Here is an 8,380-nt window from a genome sequence, read left to right on the forward strand (position 1 = left end):
AAAAGTTTTATCACTCAGGCAATTTCAAGGATTTTTAAATCTGTGTTAGGAACTAGGGACAAAGAACATATATATTCTATTTGGTATTATTTATCTATCCATCAATCTGTTCATCCAGTTTTCTGTAATTTAAGCAGCTTACTGTGGTTTACTATAAAAAAGGCAGATCCTTTTCATACAGTCACATTCAAACTTTGAGAAAAATATTTAGTAGATTTAGATTAGTTATTGTTAAATAAAGGAAAATTCAACATAAAACTATTTTCTCCTTCGGAGATGATTTATGAGAGAACTAAGAGCTTTTATTGATTAGGCATGCCCACATGATTCTGATGACTCATGATGTCTGTGCCCCTTAGAATTAGCTATGAAACCATGCAAGACACTGTGGGGCTCCTGGGCGTGAAGTCTTTTCATATTTCCCTTTTCTTATTTGTGGGAACTAGACTCCAGCCTCCAAGACCTTTCCTGAGTTTGAAAAGGCAGACTTGAACATTTGCTAGTCAGGGAAGGGAGGGGATGCAGAGACAGGGGAGGAGCAGCCAGGAAACAATAGTGCAGCCTTGGGGCAGAAGTCCTGGTTCAGCCTCAAGTGATACACATAACAATGTCTCCGAGTTCTTTGCAGAATCAAAATCCCCAACAATGGAAGATGTTAGCATTCTTCTTTCCAAAGAGGACCACCAGAGGTCAGATTAAAGGAATCAGAGAAGTTTATTAAAAGGAGACTACCTGAGACCAGATTAGAGGAGTACAGGCCCTGAACACACTCTAATCCTTATCAGCAACCCTACTCTTGAACCATTGCTATTAAACTCCTCACCAAATCACAATAAACTGTGGAAAATTCTGAAAGAGATGGGAATACCAGACCACCTGATCTGCCTCTTGAGAAATTTGTATGCAGGTCAGGAAGCAACAGTTAGAACTGGACATGGAACAACAGACTGGTTCCAAATAGGAAAAGGAGTTCGTCAAGGCTATATATTGTCACCCTGTTTATTTAACTTATATGCAGATTACATCATGAGAAACGCTGGACTGGAAGAAACACAAGCTGGAATCAAGATTGCTGGGAGAAATATCAATAACCTCAGATATGCAGATGATACCACCCTTATGGCAGACAGTGAAGAGGAACTCAAAAGCCTCTTGATGAAAGTGAAAGTGGAGAGTGAAAAAGTTGGCTCAACATTCAGAAAACGAAGATCATGGCATCCGGTTCCATCACTTCATGGGAAATAGATGGGGAAACAGTGGAAACAGTGTCAGTCTTTATTTTTCTGAGCTCCAAAATCACTACAGATGGTGACTGCAGCCATGAAATTAAAAGACGCTTACTCCTTGGAAGGAAAGTTATGACCGACCTAGAGAGCATATTCAAAAGAAGGGACATTACTTTGCCAACAAAGGTTCATCTAGTCAAGGCTATGGTTTTTCCTGTGGTCATGTATGGATGTGAGAGTTGGACTGTGAAGAAGGCTGAGCACCAAAGGATTGATGCTTTTGAACTGTGGTGTTGGAGAAGACTCTTGTGAGTCCCTTGGACTGCAAGGAGATCCAACGAGTCCATTCTGAAGGAGATCAGCCCTGGGATTTCTTTGGAAGGAATGACGCTAAAGCTGAAACTCCAGTACTTTGGCCACCTCATGCGAAGGGTTGACTCATTGGAAAAGACTCTGGTGCTGGGAGGGATTGGGGGCAAGAGGAGAAGGGGACGACAGAGGATGAGATGGCTGGATGGCATCACTGACTCGATGGACATGAGTCTGAGTGAACTCCGGGAGTTGGTGATGGGCAGGGATGCCTGGTGTGCTGCGATTCATGGGGTCACAAAGAGTCAGACACGACTGAGCGACTGATCTGATCTGAAATCCTCCCTAGTTGGAACACAAAGTTTCTGAGGCATGAGCCTGATATTTTCCTTTTTGCCTAGGAAAGTAAAGAAGTTATTCTTTCCTACCTCACCCAAATCTTTGTCTCTGAGTTTGGCTTCCCCAGTGGCTCAGAGGTAAAGAATCTGTCTGCAGTCCAAGAGCTGCAGGAGATGTGCATTCAGTCCCTGGGTGGGGAAGATCCCCTGGAGGAGGGCATAGCAACCCACTCTAGTGTTCCTGTCTGGAGAATCCCCATGGACAAAGGAGCCTGGTGGACCACAGTCCATGGGTTCGCAAGGAGCTGGACATGACTGACTCAACTTGGCATGAGATTGGATTTGACACCAGAGCACAGAGGCCAAGTTTTCACTATCAGTTACATTAAGGCTAACTGGTCACATTGGAGTGAATCTATTAAAAAGTTGCAGGGCTGGAAGGGGTTTGCAATCTCTTTCCCTCATCTTTTGCAAGTGAAGCACTGCCTTTAAGCTTTCACATCACCAGAAAACATTTCACTGTGATATTTTAATTAAGAAGCTCTGTTTAGCCAACAACTCAATCTGAGGCTTTTCAGGGGTTGGGGGGCAGGGAGTGGTATTTATTTTTTGTCTAAACATATCTAGGAGCAAAGGTATATTATCATTTATGTCAGGAAATGACATGATCTTCGTACTTGTTAATCCATAAAGATATGTCTATCACAGGCGGAGAAAATGAAGGGGTGGGGAAAGAGACAAAGCATAGCAGCAGGGTTTCTGTGTGTGCCTAGCAGAGCATGAGAAAATGAGGATGATGCTGGTTTAGTTTTCATTCTATTCATTACTGATATTGTGGAGATAATAATTGGATGTTGTCATTTCTTTCAGTCAGTATAATGCACATGAACTTCTTAATGTTTATAGTTTTCCTTAGATTTTGTGACAACATTTATAGACACTTTAGAACAATTCTGAAGTCTAAAGGGAATGAAGTCCCTGAAAATTGGAGAGCTCTGTTGGAATATATCCTGCTTGTGCACACCCGAGTTTCAAAGTTTTGATGCAAATGCTGAAATGACAGGTAGAGACAGGAGTTATTGTGTCTGCTCATAGTCCTTGAAATGATATCCCTTGGATAAATCTCCCTTCCAGTGAAGAAACAGACTATCTGGTATTTTGACAAGGAAGAGTTTATAAACACTAGAGAAAACTTGGACCTTCGACAAAGAAGAGCTTACAAGAGGGGGCAGGGACAAGTCAGACTAAGAATGTCTGGAGGAAAAGAAGCCAATACTGAACAACACTGCTGAAAAATCTAATGATGTGAGTTTTAGTTGCAGAGAAGTCTGAGTAGCAGTTTGAGGGCATCTTTTACTTATTTTTCTTATCATGTCATTAAAAAAAATGGAGTTTCTAACAAAAAATCATTCTGAATAATTTCCAATTAAGTTGAAACAGAGAAAGAAAATGATATGAAAATCCACTTTTAAAGTCACTCAGTAATAAAAGATGTTCATACCCACAAAATGGACCTGAGTGATTTAAGCTAGCCACCTAGCTGTAGAATTTCTATAACTGTTGCTTATTAGTTAAGGAAGGAAGAAGAGGGTAGAGGTCTGACTGGGGATCCTACCTGAGCCTCAGGACTGCAAAAAAATAAAACCCAAAAAACAGGGAGGCACTCGCAGTATCTTATATTGACAAGTTCTCATTGAATTTGTTGTATATTCTTCTGTGTGGCCTTGCTACTGTAAAGGATCCATTATTCATTAAGTAAGTGATGAATACACTCAAAAATTGCAGCCACATGAGCTGCACAAATGCATTTTCATATTATTAACATGTTGCCAACTTGCAACTCTTCGAAGAATAAGTAAATGTTTTGACAAGAGGAGACAGCAAGGACAAATAAGAAGTAGCGGTCTTGAAGAAATTCAGCCCCACTTCTAACAGCTTTAAAGTCTTAAGAGTGTTTTCACTGGGGCAGTACCAGATAAATTGCTCTTATATGTGCATGCAAGAGGCTAAAATTCCTTTGAAAGTTTATAATTTCTCATGGGAAAACACAACATAAAAGTTACTTTTACTCATAGAAAAACAAAACCATATTTTCCTGTCAACCTTTGCTGTTGGGAATTTCAAACTTTTTGCATTTTTTTCCTGTGATTCTTAGCTGGCCCAAGGGACAGGCGTTTACAACATAATTTACTTTCAACGTGTCTCTGTAAATCATTGTAATACTCTCTGTTGCTTGTGGAGAGGGGAAAAAAGTTCCCAGTGGGGCTTCTTGTCCCACTTTCCCAAGGCTCCACCAGCCCAAACACGCACAGAAACTTTCCCTTTTAATGTCCAACCTCAAAGACAAAAGGCACACAAAGGAAACATCGAGCAGTGAATACAGGTTACGTGAGAACGCTGTGCAGGCTTCCAGGGAAGGACTGTATTTTCAGAGTAGTTGGGAGAGGAGAGAATTGCCCTAGCTGATGGGGAAATTTTAGAAATGCTCAAGTATTCTAGAATAGGTGGGCTTCCCTCAGTCAACTGACTTGAAATTTTTTTCATAAAAATCCTAAGGATCTGTAGCATACTTTTGCCAAGCTATAATACGAAGGATCAGTCAGTTTTACATGAGAATTTGATGACTTATACACTGATTGAACCTTCACCTTTTAGAACCTTAATGGGAATTTATTAGCTATTTCACAGTGTGTAAATTTGAATCTAGGTCAGATGAGGAAGAAAAATAGGGCATATCCAGGCCCAAAGAATAACCTGAAAAATAATATATCAGAGCAAAGAAAGATAAGGTGTGAAATTAAACATGATTAAAACTGTCTTAAGCAATCTGGGATTTGAAGACAGAACCTGATAAATTAGCACTACTCTATATCGACCATTTGAGCTCAAATTCAGGCTACTAGTGAGCCTAGTTCCTCCACAAGCTGCAGATTAAGGAGTTAACGCATTAACCTGCTTCTGCTAACTGTCCATAACAGGAAATGTAACCCAGGTGGGTTTGATATTCACAAGATTAAAGCGTGTGTGTACCATCAAATGGTCACCACATTAAAGCTGTTTTAATGAGGACTTGGGAGATAATGAATGAATATCGCTAATTCACTACAGAGAAGACAGCCTGACCTCCTCCTGACCTCTTTGCCGCCAGGTATCTTAAACAACATATTAGTTCTGCTTAAAGCCAAAATGGGACGGTCTGTAAAGATAAGAACAAGCCAAATGCTTAGGAGAATGACTTTTGCTAGAGTTGAAGCCAGAAGAAAAAAAACAAAATTCTTCTCCCTAGAGTCCTTATAAAAAGAACACTGTGTAACAGGATGAAAATCATCCTCACTGATACCTTTATCTCCGACACAGCCCTCAGCTACATCAGGCTGTTTCCTATAGTGCCCCTCAAATACCGTCCAGTGACATCATGCCAGGAAAACACCACCAGGTAAAGGCAGGAGTGGAGGACTATTATTTAAGGATATAACTCTCTGCTGGTTTACCTTAATCTTGAGTAAAATTTAGAGGATTTAGAGGGACTGCTTATCTTTCAGGTAAGCCTTCATAAGTATCAAGCTTTTGATAGATTTAAGACAGCAGTGTATTAGAGATTGTACTTGCTTGAAAACACCCAGGGCATAGCCAATTTATTGTGAGCCCACTTGTTTTTCCAGGGAACATGAAAAGGGTAGGTTTTTGTAGGAACTGAGGACTCAGTGATGTTTTCCCCCCCTTAAAAAAGACCATTTGTCTTTTAAGACAAGAGGTGAACCAAAGGAGTAGCTATGATTAGGGAAGGGACAGACAGCGCCTAATCTAGTTACTGAGTACAAATATTGTCAAATAAAGTAAAATTAATACAAGTAAGAATTCATTTTAAGGCCTTTACCAACATAGATACAGTGAGCAAGTACATTCAGCCACAATGGTTTCAGATTCTTTTTTTTCTGGAAGAGAAAAAAAATGTTGGATGGAATGGATGGGATTTATATGAGCCTTGTATTAGAGTATTTTCTCCGAAATAAGCTCATCAAGAAAGTTCCCAAACGCGATAAGTGGTTTGTCTATATGTGCAAAGTCTCAGCTTTTAAAGGCTATCTTTAGCTTAAAATACTGAAAAAAATTTGAGAGGGGAAAGTCCTCAAAATTATTTTGCAGGCCAGATTTATTTTGGCAGTCACATTCAGGAAACTACACAGTGTACCAAGTTTTGAGAATTGTATTTGGACACTAATCCATAACTGTAGTCATCAGTTTACTGACAACCATCTGCTTGGACACTACTCCCATGTTCTAATAAGTAATGTAAAATGAAAATGGCAACAATTTCAGCAGCGGAAGTAAAAATGGTAATTGCCCCCTTGAATCTATACAGAGAGTTAGGAATGAAACAGTGATCCTGTTTCATCATCATTCAAACACTTAGGTAAAGCGTGCTCATTCTTCCCATTACAACCAAGATTCGTGAAAGAATAATCTATGTTCATCTTTGCTTCTTTATCTGTTTCAATTCACCACAAACAGCTGCTTTGCTTTGTCAGTGCTCTGCATTCCATTGATGAGGCCTAGTTTTCAAGTTGAGCCTGGTGGGCTGCAGTCCATGGTGTCGCGAAGACTCAGACATGATTGAGTGACTTCACTTTCACTTTTCACTTTCATGCATTGGAGAAGGAAATGGCAACCCACTCCAGTGTTCTTGCCTGGAGAATCCCAGGGACGGGGGAGCCTGGTGGGCTGCCGTCTATGGGGTTGCACAGAGTCGGACACGACTGAAGCGACTTAGCAGCAGCAGCAGTTTTCAAGTTGAGATTTTCTGTCGTTATCTTACTTTAACCTGAGCCACTTGATGTTATGGATGCAAAATAAAAATGGCTTAATAAATGTTGGGAACCTTTTACACTCTTGGGTGTTTTCTTACACCAGCTTCCATCTATATCTCTGAGTCCCAATCCCCACATCTAGACTTTTAGGAGATATAGACCTGCATAATCAGTGACCTACAAGATATTTTCTTTTAAAAGTTTCTTAGACAGCTAAAGAAAAACACGCAAAACCATACTTTTCCTCATATCATCCAGCTCTATTCAACATTTATCAAACCTGTTCTCATGTTTATCAAAATCTCAGAGAAAAACACCATCTACCCAGTTGCCCATTTCAACCGTTTATAGATTCATTGCTGATTCTCCTCCCTTGTTTTTCATAAACCAATTAGCCACAATGTCCTGCATATTAGGTTAAAGTGAATGAAAACACAATAAAAATTTCCTTAAGAAAGAAAATAAAAAGGGAAAAAACATTGGTTCATTTACCTGAAAATGTCCACTCTGTGGTTTAAAATCTGTTTTGGGGCCTTCTCAGGAGTCTTTCCATCTCTTAGCTCTGCTTCTCTCTGTGTTGTTTCTGCTTATGGTAGGTTCTCCAGTTAGGCGGACAGGAGGCAGCTGACAGCGCTAGACTCATCTTCCATCCTCTCAGCAATTGCACCTGAAAAAACGTACCCCTTCCTCAAAAGTTTTAAGCAAAGAATCTGAGATTCTAACTTTACTGTCTCCTTGTCTCTGTTTGATCTGAAGTAAGTCAAGTGGTAACCCCTGATCCAAGTGGCATGGATGGGCGGAGGCAGTGATCTGATTGGCCAGTCTGAATTACTATCCACACCTGGAATGGGTTGCACTCAATCCCATTAAAGGCACAAGGAGAACTGTGAAATGTTAACAGCACAAAAATTGGGGTGCTTTACCAACAAAGTGGATGTCAGCAGGATATTCCAAGAATGTGCATTTTAAAAATTTTTTCCTAAACATGAGCAAAATATATATAAAAAAATAAAAGGGTGAGTATATTAAACTATAATCTTTATGTAATGTTAATGATACAGTGGGGATTGATGAAAAGTAGGCACGTTTTGGAAGTCATCTGAGTTCCCGTGGAGAGATTCTGTCTATGCTTATCTCTTGAGTATGTAGCAGTTTTTAAGTATAGCAAGACTAGATGGTTTTATTCTTTCAAAATCTGAAGTTTAAAAGTAATTAATTTAGATTTGCCTAACAAGTACTAGGATGATAGTTCAAGAGAGAGTTTCAAAGTAAGAGAAGAAAGTGTTTTTTACTTTGAGGAAAGAAGTCAGGAAGGACTTAAATCATGGACCTTAAGTATATAGACATATTTCATACTAATTTTACCCACCAGCTGTTCTTTTCCACTGCAAATTAAACAAAGAGAAAAGCTTAATTTGCCGAAAGAGGATTTAGATTAGGTGTAAGGAGTCTGATGGTTCCGTGCATATTGATTGCACCTGTGAGAGCAGACCCTCAGGTAGTTATGCACTGGAATCCTGCTGGGCTTCCTGCAATAGACTAGTGGTGGTTTCTCACTTCATGCTCCTCTCTGATCCTTCCTGAGTTGGGGGTGCTAAAATGCATTCACCATGGGAAGGAAGTTATGCCTTTTTCTTCTGCTTCATTTCTTTTAAGTTGGGAAAAATGCTATCTGCCCCGAATGACTTATACCAGAGTT

The 8,380-nt window shown here is 39.9% G+C and overlaps 1 long non-coding RNA gene across 1 annotated transcript; it reads right to left on the reverse strand.

Annotated features, from left to right (window-relative positions):
- Positions 1 to 6,006: 6,006 nt before the first annotated feature.
- Positions 6,007 to 7,806, reverse strand: LOC147378295 (uncharacterized). The gene is made up of 2 exons (XR_015145803.1): positions 7,174 to 7,806; positions 6,007 to 6,703 (listed from the first exon to the last, which is right to left on the reverse strand). It is a non-coding gene; the product is annotated as an uncharacterized LOC147378295 (long non-coding RNA).
- Between the last annotated feature and the right edge of the window lie 574 nt (positions 7,807 to 8,380).

The sequence above is a fragment of the Bos grunniens genome, chromosome 2, assembly GCF_055505025.1.
Source record: "Bos grunniens cultivar Pamir isolate PY7600 chromosome 2, Bosgru_T2T1.0, whole genome shotgun sequence".
Taxonomy (NCBI): Eukaryota; Metazoa; Chordata; class Mammalia; order Artiodactyla; family Bovidae; genus Bos; species Bos grunniens.